Source organism: Saccostrea echinata, unplaced genomic scaffold, assembly GCF_033153115.1.
Source record: "Saccostrea echinata isolate AGI-Se365-2 ecotype Australia unplaced genomic scaffold, CSIRO_AGI_Sech_v1 ptg000060l, whole genome shotgun sequence".
Classification (NCBI taxonomy): domain Eukaryota; kingdom Metazoa; phylum Mollusca; class Bivalvia; order Ostreida; family Ostreidae; genus Saccostrea; species Saccostrea echinata.
Window position 1 is genome coordinate 1,248,595 of NW_026889809.1, and position 23,944 is coordinate 1,272,538.

The 23,944-nt window shown below is 33.3% G+C and overlaps 1 pseudogene; it reads left to right on the top strand.

The window, feature by feature from the left end:
- The first annotated feature begins 2,257 nt into the window (after positions 1 to 2,257).
- Positions 2,258 to 16,942, top strand: LOC133174896 (uncharacterized; annotated as a pseudogene).
- Positions 16,943 to 23,944: the final 7,002 nt, after the last annotated feature.

The following is a 23,944-nucleotide window of genomic DNA, read 5'->3' on the forward strand; positions in this document are numbered from 1 at the left end:
AGTTGTAATTAATTTTTAAAATTTACGATATGCAGATGACTTGCATTTTAAAAGTTAATTTCTATGTAACTTCCATCTCCACAAATAACCCCCCACCCCAATCTACGGTGACACTATTAATTTGTCTTACACCATGTACACAGTCAAAACTTTCACTCTTTTGGTTCCGTCACAACTTTGGGTAAGGGTTTACTTCCCAAAACCGATAGCTATAAGCCAAATTGATTGTGAAAATATTGTGTTAATGTATGCAATTTCATCCCCTCCTAAAAAAAGGGGGGAGGCAAAGTTTATTCGTGTGAATGCATTTAAAATGCTTGTACCATGTGTACACCGTCTAAGCAAGAATTTACTGAAAAGCAATTCATAAAGTTCCACCAAAACAATATCGGAACTGTGTGAAGTTAGCATTGGTTAGTAACTCTGTTTTGTCCTCGGTAGATCTAGTACATGTATACACAGTGTACATGTAGCTGAATTAACTAATCTTGGTCTCCTTAGTAACTGTGTATTGTGCGCGTTCAAGCGGAGAGGGATTTCCTGTCACTGTGTTGGATATAATTTCACACCTTTGAGAAAGACAAAGGCTTTGGATTAAGTGTATTTTATTTTTGCAACATATTGACAGTTGTTAAATATAAAATCATAGACCGGGAAAATTATGATTTCCGACCCCCACCCCCCCACCCCCACCCCACCCCTGAGTTCTCCACTGCCGTCTGAACTTCATATTATTTTTTTTTAAACATAAGATTGTAAGTTTTGATAAAAATTACAGTCGGATTCACATCACAAATGTCTGATCTTAATGAATTTGAATGAATTTCTCTGTATATAAAAACAAAATGTTGGGATGTTAACGCTGAGGGCTATCCTACGTGTACATGTACCTACAAAATTACGGCAAGCTATTTTATTGTGTACTTAATCCCATACGATGACAAGGTACCCGAAGCCAAAGAAGTTTTGAATGAATCTAGGGTAGAAATAATACTAATTCATATACCAGGAAAGGGTCACGTGTCCCAGAGGTCGTCGGAAGTGTTTTTCTGAGCTTTGTGATTTTTGACAAATTTCTGGGGATTTATAGCCAAAAACTGTAATTCTTCAGGATGAAAATCATCTTGTCAGCTGTATGTATGTATATAGAAACTTTTGTGAATTTTTTGTGAGTTTTGACTTCGATTCTAAATCTTTTTTTTCTCTCTTCGGATCTGAGTAACTGAGCACTGCTCAGTAGCCTATACCTGTGTTCGCTGTGTTCGGTTGAATACTCTTCACCGAGAGATAACTCTAACGGTTCTAACAGTTCTATTGATAGCATAAACAATAACAATGGAACTGTTAAAACCTGTATATGTGAAAAACTCTGAGCTTCCTCATGAAAATAACAATAGAATTACAGACTATGAGTTTTCTATTGCTGTGGCTTCGTGTGTGCAAGATCTTAAATGTGTACAAAAAGATCGTGATCTTTGGAGGTTCTATGTAAACAGTTTGGAAAGCCGAGTAAAACTTTTACACGAAGGCTTTGAGATTCGAAATATCAGTGTGAAGATTTACGATATAAACCCCTTTTCTGCGGGTATTTCTAGCCCAAATAAGGATGTTATGAAAATAACGGTCAAGGGTGTCCTTTTATCCGTTGACGATAATGAAGTGATGAAAATGCTTCAAAAATTCAATCTTAGCTTTACTAGTGAGCTCAAATATGAGAAAATCCGTCACCCGGAAACTCATAAGATGACAGGAATTCTAAATGGCAATAGATTTATTGATGTGAAAGCTCTGCAGGCCAGGAATTTTCTCCCACGGACTAGCAAATGCGCAGGCCTAAAATGTTTCATTTATTACTATGGACAGCCCTCAAATAAACGCACCCCTTTTTGTACCCAGTGCTGGGAAAACTCACATTTCAAAAAAGATTGTCCTAACAATCCAAGATGCAAAGTATGCAAGTTAGAAGGGCATAAGCCAGGCGACCCAGAATGTGAACACTTTACAGAGCCAAATGCCGATGATGTTCCATTCTCTGGAGAGGCAAACTGTCTATCAAATTTCTACCCTTGCAATATAAACATCTTTGGCTTTGACCACAAAATCAGCCGAACATGCATATCAATATGTAAAAGCAATGAGAAGCGGCGACATTCCACGAGTATCGGCTATCCAATCGGCAAAATCGGCCCTGGAAGCGAAGAGAATCGGCAATATGGTCACTCCTTCTCCTAGCTTTGTTACCAATCAAGTCTCCTTGATGGCTGAGATAATTGAGGCCAAAGCTGCTCAGGTTTCAGAGATGATTAAAGATCTAAAAAACACCAGGGAACCTAGCAACTCAAGTAGAAAAGCACAAAAGCACAAAATGGATAGACCAAAGTTCTATTTCCAGACACCCAAGGAATTCCTGGTTCATAGTAAACAAGTTACGTTCTGTACTTGTAATCTAATCAAACTTATAGAAATATAGAGATATACTTATATAATACTAATTATTTAAAATGGATACAGTGAAATTCATTTCTGTTAATGCACGAGGCTTGAATTCAAAAGAAAAAAGAGAAAAACTTTATACCTGGATATTAGATACAAATATAGATATATGTTTTATCCAAGAAACGCATTACATTGAGAAAAACGAATTTCAATGTGATTGTAAATGGCCTGGAAAATCTGTTCATGCTTTCTCAGATTCAAATTCTAGTAGAGGTGTTTCTATTTTATTGGAAAAAAAATTAAATGCTGAAATACTTGATACGCATAAGTCTAATGATGGCAGAAAACTGCTTGTTAACATCAATATTAATGATAAAACTTACACTTTGATCAATGTTTATGCACCATACAAAGAATCAAATAGAATAGTTTTTTTCAAAAGGTTGAAAACATTTATTAATATTAATGCACTTAATCAATCACATATTATTTTATGTGGGGACTTTAATTGTAATATTAATGATATTAATAATTAATGATAGGAGTGTTAAAATCCTAAAAGACTGTGTAAATATCTTAAATATTAAAGATCTATGGTTTGATAAATATAAAAACCTAGATGGTTTTACATGGTGTGACGCTTCTGATACTCCCAAAAGTAGAATAGACTTTGTCTTTATAAGTGATGAACTACTAAATCAATTTAAAAATATATCAATTAGAAAGATTCCAGGAACCTATAGCAATGGAATAAGAATGTCTGATCACAGAATGTTGAAATCTGAATATAAAATGGTTGAAAATAAACGGGGGACGGGATATTGGAAAATGAATACGTCTATTTTAAGCGAAGATGATTATAAGAAAAGTATTATTCAGCTAATACGAAATACTGAAAAGCTAGATAAACCATATCTTGAAAAATGGGAAATCCTGAAACAAGATGTCAAAAATATTTCAATTAATTTCTCCATTAAACGCTTAAAAACTTTTAAACAAAACATAATGGATATAGAAAAAGAAATTTCTGAAATTGAAAATTTACCACATTATTTAACATATATGAATATGAAACGAGAATTAGAAACTCAATTAAGCAACCTTTATGATAATTGGACAAAAGGTGCACAGATTCGATCACGTGCCAAATGGGTTCAAGAAGGGGAAAAGAATACAAAATATTTTCTAGGTCTCGAAAAAAAAAAACAACAACATAAGATTCATAACGTTATTAATGAAATTGAAACTGATCAAAAAGAACTACTCTCTACAAACTGTGATATTTTAGGAGAAATGTGTAACGTTTATGAAAAACTATATAGCTCAAAATTGATACCCGATAACAATATAAACTCATATCTAAACGAATGTAATATAGAACCCTTAACTGAAACTGATAAAAATGCATGCGATATGTTTCCTACTCTTGAAGAATGTAAAGAGGCAGTTATAAATTTAAAGACTAACAAATCCCCAGGATTAGATGGAATACCAAATGAATTTTATCAATGCTTTTGGAAACATTTATATCCACTATTTTATGGTATGTTAAAAGAAATATTCCAAAACAACGAGATGAGCTTCTCGCAGAAACTTTCTGTTGTATCATTAATACATAAAAAAGGAAGTAAATCCTTATTGAAAAATTATAGACCAATTTGTCTAACAAATACTGATTATAAAACAATTGCTTGTATTTCTGCTAGACGCTTACAAAAGATAATTGATAGTTACATAGGAGACGAGCAAACCGCGTATATTAAAGGGAGATTCATAGGAATAAATGCCAGTTAATTCTCGACATTTTCGACTACTGTGAAAACAACAATCAAGATGGTTTACTGCTTTTTTTAGACTTTGAAAAGGCATTCGATTCCGTAGAATGTAATTTTCTTTTTAAAACTCTCGAAAAATTTAACCTTGGTAATTATTTTATAAAATGGATAAAAATCCTATATAAAAATTCTACTTTCCGATTAAAAAATAATGGTTGGATCTCCAAAACATGCGAAATGAATAGAGGAATTCGGCAAGGATGCCCAATTTATGCAATATTATACCTTTTTGTAGCGGAAATATTGTCAGTAAGAATTAAAAAACAACATCTACATTGAAGGTTTTTAATATAAAAATTCAGATAAAGAAATAAAAAATATACAACACGCAGATGATATGACATTGGCACTTAAGGAGGTTCGATCCTAAGCTTTTGAGCAGATTTTGGTCTGGACCTTTATTTATAAAATTCTGCATCATTTTTAAGTTCAAACATTAAATCTGAATTCTACAATGCAAATTAAACTATATCCAATGAAAAAACCGCGATTAAATTCCATTCAAAGAGGATTAAGCCAGGAACTATATTTTGTGGCGGAAGGTTTTTTAGGATAAAATGATCATTTTGTCCCCGTTTGAAATATATACAGTACTGTGAAGTTTAGATTCCGATTTTTCCACGCTGGTTGCACACAGAGCTGTTTTTTGCAGTGAAATGTTTTATGCTGGTTCTGAAATATCAATTAGATTATTTCTTATGAATTCTTTCATTATATTGTGACAAATATAGTAAATATATTCTGAAACTCCAGGAAAAAATTTAGCCAATTTTAACATAAAATTAACACTTTTTTAGTAATATCTAAAAATTTACATCATAGACCCCCACTTTTGTTTTTATTTTCTGAATATATAAGATAACTTTGACCAATCTGCCTAAATTCAGAAAAAGTTTAAGACTTTAAAATAATTTTCTTGCTTGTTTAATTTTTAATGCCAGAAAAATCACATTTTTTGAGTGCAGAAAGGACAAATAATTGATTATGCGAAGCAATTTGAAACTTTTTCTTAGTCACAATTTTGAAGTGTCTTTTTTTAAATAGACTAACAGTTTAATTTGTCCCATGATTTACTTGGATAAAAACATTGGAGGGAAAACGTCGAAGATGTAATTTTTGATTAAGACACAAATTTCAGTGCAAAAAGGTCATATTAAATGAACTGTAGCGCCAAAAGAAGCGTATTGACCCCCATTTTAGGTTTTGATTTTTAATTAAGCTATGTGTGTAGAAACTAAAAATATACTTGACAAAAAAAAGTTTAAGACTTTAAATATCAGGATCCAACCTCGTTAAAAACATTGAATCATTATCCCAAGCTATAAGTTTATAGATCTATTTTGTAAACACGCGGGATCAAAAATCAATTTAAACAAGACAGAATGTATCCTTTTAGGCTCTTTAAAAGATCAATACAACAATGTGGAAGGTATAAATATAACAAATCATGTAGTGAAATGTTTAGGAATATACCTAGGACATGATAGGATAGAATGCTACCATAAAAATTGCATGAAAATATATCATGAAATAGAAACTTTATTTGAGTCTTGGAAGAAAAGAAAATTAACACTTTTTGGCAAATGTGCTGTAATAAATAACTTAGCTATTCCTAAGTTGATTTATAAGGCCACAATACTAGAACTACCAGATAAAGAATATGTAAAAAAGTTAAATAAATTAATTTCCAATTTTATTTGGAATAAAAATGAACGAATAAAAAGAAATACTGTGATAGGGGAAACAATTGAGGGTGGCATAGGTTTGACAGATATAGAATCAAAACTAAAGGCATTAAAGGCAGCCTGGGTTCCTAGACTGCTGTTAACCAAGCATGTGATAAAGGATTTTGTAAACAGCTTTTGTAAAGCTCTAGGTATTGATTTGCAGTATCTTTTAATTACATCAGAAACAGTTATAAAAAGATTTAATATTGTTCAACACATGCCACTTTTTTATAAAGAAGATTTTTCATGCTTTAACCTTTGCAAAGAAAACACAAAACTAGATACAGCACACACATATTTGACACAACCTATTTGGTCCAATAAGACCTTTACCTACAAGGGAAAATCATTTTGCTTTCAAAACTGGGTGAAAAGTGGAGTCTTATATACAAAGCACTTATTTAATGAAAATGGAAATTTAAAATCTTAAGACGATCTTTCATGTGTTAATAAAAACAAAAGTAACTGGCTTTATGAATATATGATAATTAAGACAGTATTTATAAAATCCGAACAAATATTTGATTATTCGAAGATAAACTTCATCAAAATAGATAATCCTATCTTAACCCATAAAAAACAAAACACCAAATTTTTTTACTCTAAATTAAAAAAGGAAAAATTACAAACTCCATGCTCTCAAAGTAAACTTAATATCGAATTCCAAATAGCAAATAATTCGGACTGGGAAAATATTTATTTACATAAAATAAAATTAATGGAGGACAAAAAGTTAGCCGAATTTAATTACAAGCTACTAAATAATATACTATGCAACAATTTGTTTTTAAGTAAATGGAATAGGTAAAAAAAACAAATAATGTAAAATTTGTCAAAATCAATTGGAGAATACAAGACACTTAATTTTTGATTGTAAAATGTTTCTCAAATATGGAGCACAGGCAGTGAATATGTTGGTTTTCCTGTTCATTGGAAACACATTGTATCGGATTCTGCTTTGTTCAAAACAACACAATAAGACTATACAATAAACTTTTCTATTTTATTGCATGTAAAATATATAAACACAAAATGTTTTGTCGAATTGATAATATTGAAGAAAGTGAAAATTCTCGGATACATGCTTTAAAAGACTCTGTTAGGTCCTATGCAAATGTTATGAAAATTATGAAAAATACTAATGAATTTACTTTCAAAATTTGTCTTTGAAATTGTAAAATTGTTAACTCCTTTTAATTTTATTTTAAATGAACACTCACTGCAGGGTGGGTCAGTCATCCTGTTATAAAATCAACCTGGAGGTAATGTGGATGGACTCTTTAGATGTTTTTTTTTTACCTCCGGTTGAATGTGAGTGTTTCTCCAATGCTATATATTTATAAAATCATCATTATAGTTAATTTTACTATTTACAATTGACAAATATTTTTCTTTGTATTATATATTATGATTTTTTCAAATTTCAATATGATCTATGTGACTATGTCCAAGAAAATGTAAATTGTGTAAAGATATATGTCTGTAATATTTGCATTATTCACACAATGATGTTTATCTGTCTTTTTTTTTCTGCTGTTTTCAAATATATTATGGAAATATTCAATAATTTATAAACGAAATAAATTACCAATCCAGGGAGCTCCTGGCATCCCAGGTGAGGTATCTACGGAGGCCTTCTGTTGCCTCAAAAATATGTTGTATGTTATTGAAAAATAAAAATATTAAAAAAAAAATTCTTATACATAGGAAAAAATCAATAAATTACGCACAACGGAATGAACTTTGATTTTTAACAAATAATGAAACAAAGCACCCCATTTCATCTGTAAACTTGTTTATACTATGGGGAAAGCACAATCTTTCTCTTATTTTATTTGCACATTGAGAGCTAGTAAAACTGTATAATAATATTTCTACTACCCAGTGTTTTCAGCTAACACACGCTTCTGATGACCATGGTTACTTACATGTAGATACATGTACCTGGGTAATGCAATCAAGCGGAAATTTCAAAGGAACTATGCCGATTAAAAAAAACGCCATGATAATTGATACGAGAGAGAGAGAGAGAGAGAGAGAGAGAGAGAGAGAGAGAGAGAGATTTACTGCACATTCCTAAACATGTTTCAAAACTTTTCCATCTATCGAATATTTATCGAAACATGTACGCGTTTCATAAAAAAAGATACAGAATTACGGAAACAAAGTTTATGCTTATGTCGAGGAATTAAGTTATTATTAACAAAATTATTTTAACACATTGATCAAACATCAGAATACTTCTGAAAAACAATCCTACACTACTAAACTTCATCTAAGAAATTCTTCGGTAGTAGTTTCATTGTATATATTTTTTTAATAGCATAACCATTTATACTCAAAACTTGCAATTTAGACCGATGTGCCTGCCAACGGTAAGTCACACCGCCGCGGTCTATGCCTGGCTACAGGTAGGACCGCGTTGAACTAACCGCGGGGGTGTATCGCGGAAAGGATTAATACACCGCGGGGGAGAGCGGTTTAATGCATAATCCACGTTGCCCGTACTGTATGTACTGGTCCCTGCTGACAAAGCAGGTAACAACATTGTCTTTGTTTGTAAGGCTCATTATATAAATTGTATTTTAGAGGAACTGAGATTTAATTATACAAGTGGAAATCCAACTTATACCCATAGCTCGATTTTCTAAGGAGGAAATTCTTCAAAATAATATGTCAGTTTTGAATATTTTTAATATTCCCAACAACCAACATGAATTTGAATTACCATATCTATATTGGATTCCGATTCTTCATAAAAATTCTTACAAACAAAGATACATAGCGGGTTCCAGTAAATGCTCTACCAAGCCCCTTTCTTTACCTCTCACTAAGATATTAACAGTAGTGAAGGAGAAACTTCAAATGTAATGTGCAACAATATATTCGAGAAGTGGTGTAAATCAGATGTGGATGCTGAAAAATTCCAAGGAACTTTTGGAACATTTGAAATCACAAAATTTTTCCAAAATCAGCAACATAAAAACTTAGTACTTTCAACTTTATATACAACTATTCCCCACGATAAATTAAAGTCCAGACTTTCTGACATCGTTGACAGCTGCTTTTTCAATAACAATTTACTTACCTTGTCATTGGACATTTGCAAAATTACTTTGTTTAAAAACAATCTGACTGTTCACACACGTACTCTGAAGTTGACATTAAGAAGATGCTCGAGTTTCTGATTGACAATATCTACGTGGTTTTTGGAGACCAGATCTTCCAACAATCTATTGGAATTTCCATGGGTACCAATAGCGCCCCGATATTAGCAGACCTTTTTTTTGTATTCATATGAAAGAAAATTTGTTCAAAATCTTTTACGTGAAAAGAAGAAAACACTTTCAACTCAACATTTAGATTCATCGACGACGTATTCTCAATTAAAGATGGTTATTTCCATTCTTATTTCGACACGATATATCCCGTTGAGCTTGAGATAAAAGATACCACAGAGTCTGATACATCTGTTTCATATTTGGATATTTTATTAGAAAAAAACGTTAATGGTAATCTAACAACAAAGCTTTATGATAAACGTGATGACTTTAACCTTTCAATTGTCAACTTCCCTTACTTGTGCAGCAATATACCTTTATCACCTGCATACGGGGTTTATATTTCTCAGTTGATTCGATACGCCAGAGCATGCTCTACGTATGAACAATTTCTAAAACGGGCTAAGTTTAAGTACAAACAAGTTGATGAAACAAAAATATCAGCAGTCTCGCTTAAAGTCATCATTTCGTAGGTTCTATGGTTATTACAATGACCTTGTTAGCAAATACATCCCATCATTATTTCAAATGCTGACAGACTTTTTCATGCCCCCGGATCGAAAGATCCCGGGGGTATATTGTTTTTGTCCTGTCTGTCTGTCTGTTTCTTTGTCTGTCTGTTTGTCCATCTGTTGTCAACTTTAACCTTGCCCATAACTTTTGATTGGTTGGAGCTATGACTTTCATATTTCACATGTGTATTCCTTGTGACAAGACCTTTCTTTGGGTACCACCAAATTTGAGCTTTTGACCTTGACCTTGGAGTTTGACCCATTTTTGAAAAATTTTAACCTTGGCCATAACTTCTGAACAGTTGGTGCTTTGGATTTCAAACTTCACATGTGTATTCTTTGTGACAAAGCCTTCCTTCGGATACCAACAACTTTGACCTTTTTACCTTGACCTTGGAGTTTGACCTACTTTTGAAAAACTTTAACCTTGGCCATAACTTTTGAACAGTTGGTGCTTGGGGTTTCAAATTTCACATGTGTATTTCTTGTGACAGGACCTTCCTCTGGATGTCAACCTCTTTGACCCTTTGACCTTGACCTAGCAGTTTGACCTACTTTTGAAAAACTTTAACCTTGGCGATAACATTTTGAAAGGTTGGAGCTAGGGCTTTCATACTTCACACATGTAGTCCTTGTGACATCACCTTCCTTTGGACACAAACCACTTTGAACTTTTGACCTTGACATAGGAGTTTGACCTACTTTTAGAAAACTTTAACCTTGGCCATAACTTTTGAATGGTTGTTGCTAGGACTTTCATACTTCACAAATGTAAACCTTGTGACAAGACCTTCCTTTGGATACCAACAACTTTCTTTGGTTACCAACACTTTTTATCTTTTGGCCTGGATTTTGACTTGCATTTGAGAAACTTTAACCTTTACCATAACTTTTGATTGGTTGGAGCTATGACTTTCATATTTCACATGTATATTCCTTGTGACAAGACCTTTCTTTGGGTACCATCATATTTGACCTTTTTACCTTGGAGTTTGACCCACTTTTGCAAAATTTTAAGAGACTTTAACCTTGGCCATAACTTCTGAACAGTTGGTGCTTTGGGTTTCAAACTTCACATGTGTATTCTTTGTGACAAGGCCTTCCTTTGGATACCAACAACTTTGATCTTTTTTACCTTGACCTTGGAGTTTGACCTACTTTTGAAAAAACTTGGCCATAACTTTTGAACAGTTTGAACAGTAGGTGCTTGGGATTTCAAATTTCACACGTGTATTCCTTTTGACAAGACCTTCCTCTGGATATCAACCTCTTTGACCCTTTGACCTTGACCTAGGAGTTTGACCTACTTTTGAAAAACTTTAACCTTGGCCATAACTTTTGAATGGTTGACGCTAGGGCTTTCATACTTCATAATCCTTGTGACTTCACCTTCCTTTGGATACCAACCACTTTGAACCTGTAACCTTAATGTAGGAATTTGACCTACATTAAAAAAAACTTTAACCTTGGCCATTACTTATGAATGGTTGGTGCTAGGACTTTCATACTTCACATATGTAAACCTTGAACCTTGTGACAAGACCTTCCTTTGGATATCAACCACTTTCTTTGGGTACCAACATTTTTTATCTTTTGGCCTGGATTTTGACTTGCATTTGAGAAGTTTAACCTTCTCCATAAGCTGCCATATGGGGGCATCAGTGTTTTACAGACACATCTTGTTCATTCCAATTTTTAGGCAATTATTTACATACTGAATAGTCGATTGTTATTTCCCGATCATGACAAGGATCACACGGCGGATGTGACCAATCAGCAGGGGATGCTCACTCTTCCATGGCACCTGATCCCACCTCTGATATTTTAGAGGTCCGTGTTTGCTCTGCTCCTATTTTGTAATGTTTAATGGACTTTGAGCTCGAATACTGTTCGTTATCTCCACATATTCCCTCATTATCTCCATATCCTCGTGTTCCCGAAACATCAAGCGGTTAAACATGAAGATGAAGGTCTGCTCTGTGAACATATTTGTAAGCCTGACCTCGTTAACTTTCCATGAGGGCTTCTTTGACGGAGATTTGGGAATTAGCTCGAGACGAATCGTGTAGAACTTTCCCTGGCTTCTGCAGGCTCCATTTCTTCCTCCTCATCCACCTCAGCAATGCTAGGCGTCTTCCTTGTTCCCTGACAATCAACATGGCGGGATCAATCAAACATTAATTACTTAAATATTCCTGTTGTAGTTTTGTGTATATTTTATGCAGAAGAAAGGAAAATAATGAAAGACTTCGTTGATTCGCGTTGACATTTTGCTGATGAATATCACTTCTACAACAAAAAATTCTTCGAACAATTTTAGATTGTCTCTCTTACACTGTGAAATTATAATTTTTATGAATAACAATGTGACAAAATATCAAAGACTGTAATTCTGAAGGTTGCAAACTTTAGGTAATTAAGTTAAGGGTGCGTCTTGGGTTTTATTGTGTGAAAACTATAATATAAAAACTCTGTAATTTTAAATCATATGTAATTTACAATGACTTCAGTATATATGCCAAGATTAGGGAAAATCTATCTTCTGGATATTTTTTAGGGATTGTCTCAAAATACAGGAGTATTTACTTTAAGGTTATATGTTGGAAAGTGTTAGTTTTTCACACTTCAAAGCATTTTTTTTTACAATTTCTACAATAGACTTTATGCTCAAACTATGATATATGATGAGTAAGAGTAGTACATTATATTGTACATTATATGTAAGAAACACAAAATTCTATTGTCTGCAGTGAGATTCGAGCCCGTGACGTAAGGATCAACGCCTTACTCTGCGACTCTGGAGCAGACGCTCTAACCACTGCGCAAGGCGGGCGACCTGATACAGGGAGGTGAAGAAAATCACAACTCCTCTGTGTCGTAGCATACCCTAGCTAAAAAAGAACAAAAGTCATTACAGCTACAGTGTTATCCAAAGGGCCTGGATTCTAATTAGTGATCACTATTCGCTATAAAATTAAGACCTATACATACTCTAAAAATCCATCTCATTTATTTAATTTCGATTCAGAAACATTTCCTATTTGTTTTCATTGATAATTGGTTTTTCAAACATGAACATCAACAATAATATTAAAGAATTTACACATGTAGACTTCTACAAATTAATTAAGCATTGTTAAAGAGTTTCTAGAGTACTGTAAACCAACTTTTATTCGCTTGCGAGAAATATCCACCAGTTTCACGACCTACTTTAACTCGAGAGTATTAATTGCCGCGACCAATTATATTGCTTTGTATTTGTAGAGAATGTCTCCTCAGTCGCGAAAATTAATCGTCGCGGATTGATTTTAAACGGGTTAATCGCGAATAAAAGATGACGCGAGTAATAGTAGGTTTATAGTATTATAAAACAATAAAAACAATACAACCCACCTTGCAGTACACATAGAACCTCCTGGTCTTTTCTTTGTCCAATATCCCTCTGACATCCTCTGGGTGCCCATCTTCACCAAAAGGCAGAAATTGTAGCGGGTTCTTCACAGACTTAAACGAAACTCAAACTCTCTGAACCCTTAGTCTGAATTCACAGTATGGACCACTGCCCTTCTACATTGTTACATCAAATAAATGACTGTACTGTAAACGTAAGAAAAATAAGTTTATATCTTTTCTATCTAAAGGAAATCATTGCTCATATATTTTAGATGAAAATTTTCAGAAATAAATGATCAAAGCTCATTGGATGAGGATCGATAACAACAGACGGAGTGAATTAGGAAATTAACCATTCACTCAAAGCGATGTTCCATTGAATTTTTTCAGAAAATAAACTGACTTTTATCTATATTAAGTAAGTTTCAGATTAGAATAGATGTATCATTATAATGGTATACACATAGTTACACATAAAATGATGATGATATCTGAACTAGACATAAAGTAAAACAAGACTTTACTGATTTACCATGTTGTATAAAAGTTTCTTTCTTTGATGGACCTTTTTGCCTGATAAGAACTTTTATCATATTAAAAGAATTATCATTAAAAAAAATATTACAATAAAATTTAGCTTCCTCCATTCATAAATTATTTCAAAATTTCAAAATAAGTTGAAAACAATAAAATCATCAGATACACATCAAACATTCTTTTTTTAAATAGAGAATTTACAATAATTCCAATCTTAATTTTATTTATTGATTTCCTGTGTTTTGATTAACGAGAACAAATTCAATAAAAAGTTTACACCTCGATAAATTTCTCAATCAGAACTACTTTCTTGACATAGCTTTTATTGTAGAAAGAAAATGGAACAAACCGTTACTTCTAGTCTGTTTTAGCTAATCGATTATAGAAACTTGAAATTTAATAAAAACAAGACTAAAGACATACAGTACAGACAGACGGGGATATTATGTTTATGTCACTGTCAGCTCACAAGTGTGAATTTTAAATTTCTGATGTCATATTCTCGACGTTCCTTATAGACCTACAAAACAAATTAGCTCATTTTTCCGTAGCGCTGTGATAGGAAATAGAAACCTTCCCCAGGCTCTTGCCTTATTAGCATCAAATTCATTTGTCTATATCCTAAATTCTGTCCCTTCTTTGAACAAACCAGAGCAAATCAAGGGTGTTTTCGTTTTAGAGCGTTTGTCGTTATTGTCAACATGGTCAAGTACGAATTCTTTTGAAGTCTGCTTGTATTTACGATATTTGTTGACTTAAACAATATTTGAAGGGTTTTTTATACGTTTATTCTAATAAATGATTCGACAATTAAATTTGAACTTTATCGACGTTCATCTCGATTGCAATTCATTTCCACATCGCGGCATAAAGTGTTCCTACGCTGTTCAGAAATAATAGATTGTATGGAGGCTTCAAAGAGAAATAATTCTAAAACTTCTCGTAATTGGAATTGTCAGAATTAAACGTCCTTTTTTTCCAGAATTTATCGATGTGTAAACTTATGCCTTTAAACTCACAAACTTTACATAAATGTGCTTCAATAATCCTTTAATAATTTTTTTAAAAGTAAATATGATTTAAATTATCTAGGATGAGTATTACCGGTACTAATTGGCATATTATAAAAGATAAATATGAAATTTAAAAGTGACATATATATAATACAAGATTATAAATTTGCCTTAAATCATTGCCCGGAGAACAGCCATACAACATATCAGAGTCGGTGTTTGTGGGACTGTGTCGTAAAGTGGGGACCTCACAACTGGTGGCCATGAGGAGAGATGCGGTGGACATCAAGGATATGGAGAGAAATCAAGTGACATCAAGTGATGAGATCAGTATGATGGTGAGTGGAAGTGAAAGAGAAGGATTCAGACTGGAAGGATCAGATTTAGACTTTATGTTGTGCCCAAATAATTACCGTGTGATATGGGAACTATCTCAGTCTCAGTATTACAACACACACAGACAAACACTGGTCCTCTGTGACTGTTCTGATAGTCCACCAGGATTCACTCTGTTATATTTACTGTCACCAAGCATGAACAGAAGAATCCAGAGAGTGTGTGTTAGAATGAATAACAGAAATTCTATATCTAGTTCTCAATACAGACAGATTACATGTTTCTCTCTCACCATTCACCTCCACTCCACATGGACCTTGTGCCAGTGGAACATTTGGAACACTAGACATTGATGATGCCCACTGTTTTGTTTGTGACTTTTGGCCTCCATCTGCCTCCTTATGGATAGACAGATGTCACTCATGGCCCCAACCTCATGTTGTTGATGATATAGTGAAAAAAGGATGTCACTTTGTAGCAATTGGACATAAACTAGAGAGACATGAAAACAATGAATGAAGATTTTCTTTCTCTTTGGCAGAACAAAAACTAGTGTATGCAATGAACCACTGTCAATTCTTAACTTATTGCTTGCTTAAATTGATCTTAACAGAAATACTTAATAATAGAATAAGTGATGATGAGAAATCACTGTGTTCCTATCACGTGAAGACAGCACTTTTCTGGGTGATTCAACAAAATGCAATACCTCACTGGTGTCCACAAAATTTCCTGGAGGGTTTCTGGGTCTGTTTTAAACTTATCCTTAAGTGGGTGTGTGAGGGGGTTTGTCCTAACTTTTTCATTCCAAATAACAATATGTTTCTGAGTAAAATTGATGGCAACAAACAACATGAATTACTTATTCGACTGTATGGGTTGTATGAGAAAGGTTTAGCATTCCTGCTACACAGTCCCTCCATTAGGACTTATATTATAAATATTCTTCATAACCCCAGGCTTTCCATCTGTACAGATGAACATACTCTGATTTCTGAGACTGAGTTTGATGTAAATATATATAGAGAAATATATCTCTATCATGCAACAAACAAATTGAACATACAAAGCTGTATGAGGTGCCTACATACAATAGAACAGATAATAGATTCACCCCTCCTGACATAGTATCAAGTCCTCAAGCTACAGAGACTTTCTGTCCCTCAGAAAACAGCTTTTATATTATAAATGGAAACTAGCAAACATAAAAACAAACTGAGGTATAGAGCTGACAAAATCTCCTATCACATGCTGAAATTAATAACCAAGTTTGGTTGTACTACAGACATGCTGTACATAGCCCTGTATTATTATTGTATTATTACAAGACACTTAGATACATGGAATCTTTATCAATTATAGAGATGATCAATGTCAAGTTAGCACAGCCATATGTAATGTATAAGTATAAGGTAGATACAGAGATGTATACCAAGGTTGTAGGGGGACAGTTCTGGTCTACAAAGATGAGACAGGCTGTATCAGGGGATATCAAACTTTACACTAGAATCCATTACATCAATATATTGATACCAGAACAACAGTCTGCTCTACAGAATGACTAGCCTCTATTATATGTCCCACTTTTATACTGTTATACATTCTAGAGATCTTGTGCTACAGACATGTAGACACAATGAGAGTAAAGACAGGTCTAGATGATCTTCATACCCTAGTTCACTATAATCAGGGACAGCTTATTCATTTAGTATACAGAGACATATCATGGGGGTCCTAGGAATCTGTCAACAGGTGACAGGGAACCTCCAGGCTCTATACTCATACCAACAATCTCTCAGACAAGAACCACATCACAAAATACAAACAGCTACAGAAATGAGAATACAGGGAATCTCTCTACGAAATCCATAGTAACTAAATTAAATGTTACGTGTTTGGGTTATCTTTATCATGTATTTCTTGTGGAAGATGTAAATCAATGCAAAATGAAACAGAGTTGCTATCAAATAAAAATAACGAACAAACAATCAAACAATTATTAGGGTACATGCATTGTAATTATATTGCATTTTGTTGTAATTTTTTTTAGAGGAGGAAGTTGTAAAATTAAATAATACAAATACACCCCCTTTTATAATATGAGTTATTTTATGTACATAGTAAAGTAACTAAAACGTGAATTCTTGTTAGTTGGTAGGAAGAGTCATATATGAAGATGAAAGAGTGAGGAAAAGCATTTTTGTTGTAATCAAATTTCTAAAGTGTGTATGTGAAACTATAGTCACATTCTTAGAAAAATAGACTCAGCATTCAAAAACAAGTTCTTCCAACATATATGAGTATTGACAATTGAAAATGTCACAATTTTGGCCAGTAGCTCTTGCTATGGAAACATCCCTTGAATCCATCCTCGTTGTTAGACTGGTAAATCTGTCTCCCTGGTGGTTCTTCTAATCTGATGGCTCCAGAAGCACCACTATCTCCGTACGCCACCAGGGCCACACGTCTGCGTTCATCAGCTTCTCTATGGTGGAACCATGAATGTTCCAGTCGTCCTCTATCAAAAGCATGATGAATCAATGTACTGAAATTACTGGGAAGCGTTTAGCAATATGTTTGCAATATTGAACTCATCAGATGTTTATTTTGAATTTAAATTGCCTGTTGTATTGGAAAAAGTTATATGTTGACAATGCAACCACTGGAGCGAGCAAACCTTTTGATACATATTCACTTAATAAAAACTTGTATCCTCCTCTTTAAAGTTACACCGCACGAGGATCGATTTGAAGGTTTGAGACTGTGTCATTACATGACGTCATTTTACGTCGTTATTTAACAAAGAGAATGAAATTTGTTATACAATTTCATTAAATCAAGATAGTTACGTTTAATTTTGAAGTTTACTTTGTTTATCGCTTGAAAGAGCAATACTGCAGTTACGGAAAAGGCCTATTTGTGTTAAAATGCATTCCAGAAGCTGTTAAAACACGCGCTTCTTCCAAATACTACAGAATGAACTAAAATATAAACATTCGGGTTGGTGGCCGGGAAATATCAAAATTACCCACAGTTGTACCTTCTCTTTAAATCCGACGTCTGCCCCTACTAATCTGATATGAAAAGAACCCCGCTGCTGTGCTCAATCACGTGACGTCACTGAGGATAATTACATTCTCTAGCTAGCTGTTATATGTGTTATGTGTAACCTTTTGCTTACATTTTAAGCGCTAATCGCAGCGCAAAGCGCTTACTAGCATCTTAATACTACTTCCGTTCGCGATCCAGCGCCACTAAGCAAGTTAGATAAGTCTTCTAAAAATATGCCATTGGAATTCCCCGACACTTTTTCTGCTATTTTGGTCAAGTACTGCGTTATATGCAGCTCTAATTCTAGCACCTATTGCGACAGGGAACCTCGGTTTATAGGGTCTCATCCAAAGGATCTGTCTTCACGTCACACTGTGCGATTCGGATTCGGATAGGTGTTGGTGACCTGGAATCGATCCATTTTTTTAATTGAGACTTTCACACAAATTACAAATATATATACAAACTTATAAAATTTTGTAGATATATGTACAAAACAAAATCCGAATAGAAACTAATTTTAGTTGAAACTTATTCAAAATCAGTGTAAAAGTTTATTAAGAGAGAGAGAGAAGAGAGACAGAGAAGAGAGAGAGAGAGAGAGAGAGAGGGGCAAGCTCTAACTTTACATTTTGTCTTGAACATTCTCAGTTTCATTTATGCTCGCTATTGAGAAAGAAAAAGAAAAGAGAGAGAGAGAGAGTTAGAAAAACTAGAACAGTCAGTTTTGAGGGATTCACTTGTAACATATTAAAGTAATTGCCAAAGAAAAAAAGGAAAATCAATAAATTAAAATACAACAACCCATTTCTGACAGAAAGTGTCATAGTCAGTAAGTTTTTTATCATCTTTTACAGTGTATTTCAAAGCTGTAAAATAAGATTTAAGTAGTTCAAGAAAACCTTCGATAGATGGACAAGTATTCTGACAACGAACTTTATAAATATAATGCTTCATTAATATCAACATAGTGTTAGCATATTCTGAAATTTTATTATCATCTTTTTCACCAAAAATAAATGATTTAGCATTTAAATTCAATTCAATGTCTTTTGCTTGACAAAGAATAATATATTTTTTAAACATACAGTCCCAGATTAAATGATAACCTGTTTCTTCTCCCTTTTCACAAAAAGTACAAGACTTGGTGCCAACTTTGCCCATTTTATACATGAGACTATTGATAATTAGAATACGATGATACGATGATTAACTCTGTATTGAAACCATTGCAATTTTACTATCATGTGTCACGAGGAATGGAAGATTATGAATGATTTCCCATTGCACATCAGTTATTTCAAAATATCTAGCACACTTATTTTTACCCGAAGGTTTAATAACTGGTTTATTCAGAATATCATACAAAGGTTTTGATGCTTTCCTCGTAAGAACAAATACTTTGATATTATAAGGAATCATCGGCCTTTGGATTAATCCATTTCTGCAAAAATTGTATCTCCTTAAACCTGCTAATATTGTCCGTCTCATACCATTGTAAGTTACATATTTTGTTTTAATATCATACTTATTTTGGAGATTATCTAGTGACAGAAAATTGGTATATTCATCTAGGAGATCTACCACATGAATAATACCATTTTCACACCAAGATTTATAAAAAAAAGAAGAAGATTGTTTTCCAATTTTAAAATTTTTGTTGAACCATATAGGTTGGTTAACATACAGTGCAGGAAACTAATTTTGTTACAGCATCGATGCTGATTTGAATGCTTCCTTTGCTTGCTGATTTAATGCTAGTAATCCTTATCCTGATGCTGTTTTATAATAAGGTCAATGCTACCGGAAGTAGATAATGAATTTCAGCATTGCCGTTTAAAGCAATAAAAGTGCCTTTTACAATTATTTGATCGAAATATCTCACTATGTATCAATAATGTGAATACTTTAACCAATATTTTTTCTTTCTTTTTAATTTTTCACTGAATTAAAACTCATTGATTTTCTGATGCTAGTAGGATAATGCTGATTTTATGTAGGTCAATGCTGGTTTTATCCTTTGCTTGCTGATGCTGATCCTGGTAATGCTGTTTTTTAAATGCTGATGCTAGCTCTATCCTGATGCTACTTATGCTTATGCTGATGCTGGTTTATGTAACAAAATTAGTTCCCTGCACTGTATTCATACCAATCTGTAATTTCTGAATTATCTTGGATTTCCTGTAAAGCATGAAAAGTATCTTTCCAAAACTGATTATGTAAACACTCATTAAAGTTTGATAAACATACTGATCCTGTATTTTTTAATTTATCAGTATCAATTATATTTTCAAGCAATATATTCCATTTGGAGTTATTGTCATTAATAATTCTCCTTATCCATGTTGACTTCAAGGCTTTTATGTAACAGCCTATATCAATCATTTTTAAACCACTATATGTATAATGCTGAGTAACAACTTTTCTTTTAATTTTATCGACATCTGATTTCTATTGAAAATTAAAAAGTAAATTGCTCAGGTTTTCCAGAAGATTGATTTGTGGAATTGGTAAGGATATAAATAAATGGTTAAGCTGTGAAATGAGAAGAGACTTTATTAAAATAATTTTCCCAATCGGACGGCACGGAACCTCGGTTTATACGGTCTCATCCAAAGGAACTGTCTTCACTTCACACAGTGCGATTCCGACCTGCGACGTAAGGATTTGCATAATTGTAATAATGTAAAAGAAAAAGAGAACTAGAAGCGAGTGGTGCTCATAACTGCAAACTAGCTCTTAAAGGAACGCCAGGGTGAAGAGTAAATTCGGATTGTGCACATTGCTCCAAATGAACGTTTTTCAATAACAGTATGGATCTGGTGTTGGAGATCTGGAGTCGATCCATTTTTTGACCCAATACTTAATAGAGCTGCGGAATGAAAAAATAAGTATAGAAAATGAGGATATCAATGTAACCCGTCGGTAGAGCATGGTAGAGATCAGCAACAATCTTGGATTTTTATAAATTATATATTATGGAGAAAAACCTACAACATTCATACAACATACTTAACATTCATACCTTACTAACTTTAAATACCCGTCAATATCACAATATAAATCAAATTAAATATATATCTTGAAATTATGAATTATTAATATAAATAAACAGATAAAACCTTACCAGCCTACATCACCCTATATCTTCATAATTAAATTATGTACGTCTACCTTGACGGTGTGCATAGGTATGGGCGGGCAGATACTTTAAAACAGGTTTTATTAGTTGTTAGTGAACACAACTCACTCACTCTCTCTCTCATACACCCCTTTCTCTCTATTATATCGAATCACGTGACAGACAAACGCAATGAACAGCAGACAAACAATGAAGACACTATACTACCTGAAACACAAGTAGGTGGATCCAAGATTACAAATTTACCGTTGTAATATCTTAACTATAAACTTAAAGGTCGATTTCAACTCTAAGACTTAACATACACACATGGTTTTGTAAATATTCACCGATATATATGCAGTTCAAGTTTTGATATGAACATAATGTAATGTTGAAAAACGTATTCCACTGCAAATCTTAATTTCGCTTCATTTATTTACAAATTTCAAGAAGAAATTTTCAGCCGTAAAATCGTTCCGAATAGATAGCAATGAATGTTAAAAAACGTCTTTTATCCTAAATAAAAAGAAATCAAACCACCTCTCGCAAAGAAATGTATGGATCTCCTTTCATTCGAATTCATAAGCATCTTAAAATCGATTAACTTCCATAACGATTTTGTTTTAAATTTTACGCATAGAATGCAGATTTCAAAAAGAACTAAAACTTATCTGGAAGTGACCACGGAACCTTATATCATCGATTCTAGTTGCGGGTCAGTTTTTTTTTAGACGATTATATTTTCGACATAACAAAATGAATTAGACAAAAACAGTTGTCTCTCTTAAAAATTTAACTTGCGTGACGGTAATTCAGGAAAGTTTTTGCATTAAAGTATACAAATTTTTATTATTTTGGGAGCAAAATGCTTCATACTTTTGTTTAATATCCTAAAACAAAATTTGATCTTAACTATTGAAGAGAATTTTAACTTTTATTGTTTGGAAGTAACTTCCGTAACGATATTTTCCCCGAAAATTTAATTTAAATTTGGATTCATGCGAGACTTCATGAATCATACTTTAGCGCTCTTTACTAAACATCAGAAACGAAATATTGGACAAATTCAGCTTTATTTAAAAAATAATAAGGTTTGATCAACCATTAACTTCCGTAACATTGCCTTAAAATCAATGGTATCTTGAAATTGTTGTAAAAAGTTAACCTAGAAAAACACATAATACACATAATACACCATCCTGAAACCAAGCACCTATAGGCGTACTTTAATTCTGCACTCAATAATTAAAAACAAAACTCAAGACAGACTGAGAATTAGTTTAATTATAATAAATGGTTTCTGTTTTGAATAATAACTTGAAATTTTTTTGAATGCATTGTTAGTTATAATTTAAATAATAAAGTTTAAGTTCTCTGTAATTTTAGCACTGAGATGAAATACGTGATTCATTGACAGAAATTATGCATCAAAGATGTTGAAATGAAGATTGATACATAGCAATATGTTTATATAATGATTAAAAAAGTTATCTCCAAATATTTCATTCAAATCAAAGAAACGACATAGAACTGTACATTACAGGCATATAATAAAACAGACAAAATAACAGGCGCACAATATGAAGATGTCTCGTCACAAAATATGCATTCAATCTCGTACAGATGGAAACACTTAAGGTCAGATAATGATTCAGAAGGTCAAGGTCACAAAGGGATGTGTAATAACAACTGAGAAACAAGGGATCAGGATGATATACAGGAGAGTGAAGGGAAGCAGGCAGACTGTTGTGGTTTGTGTGACTTATTACCTTAAGATGTTACAAAAAGAAAACAAAACTCTAACTTGTTACAACTTATTTCTGATTTAAACATGACATCACATAATTTCACATCCACAAAACTCAAAAAAATTATTTCCAAGACAAGTTTTAGTCTCTATCTAATGACAAATTTAAATTTTACTGTCACAGGAAACTAAGGGAGATAAGCCTGGTCAGGAAAAACCCTCTACAAATCCGTGCACTTTAACATTCAGGATGATTTCTGAGAAGCTGTTTCCTCTACACTTAGTAAAAATATTTCTTGACTAAAAAGATTATCAAAAAAGGAAGAAAAACAAGATGCCCATGGACTAGATCGCTCACCTGAGCACTGTGGCTAGGAAAAAAGCAAAAATTAGTTTAGAATTGAAAAGCATAAGTAGTCCAGACCTACCCCTAAAAGGGAGAGAGCGGGGGGGGGGGGAGTATGATTTGAACCAAATTGAATCTTCACTAACTAAGGATGCTTGCATATTTTTTTGACTTACTGTGGCTTTTTTCCTACAAGTTTGAACTTTCTTTGTGGCCCCACCCTACCCCTGGGGGTCATGATTTGAACAAACTTGAAACATCACCACCTGAGGATGCTTCTATATAAATATGACCAATCATAGCTTTGCGGTTTTTGAGAAGATTTTTCTATATAAACCTTTGTTAAACTTTGATCGTCCAGGTCTGGTGGCCCCACCCTACACCCAGGGGTCATGATTTAAAAAAAAATGAATCTTCCCCATTCGAGGATGCTGCCATATAAATATACTCCTCTGTTAAACTTTGGTCATCCATTGTGGCTCCTCCCTACCCCTGTCACATTAAAAATCTACATGTTCCTAATCGAACACGCATGCAATTTGCACTCACCTGTGGGGAGCCTCCATTTTTCACCGGGTTTATGTTACCCCGTTTTATACCTCAAAT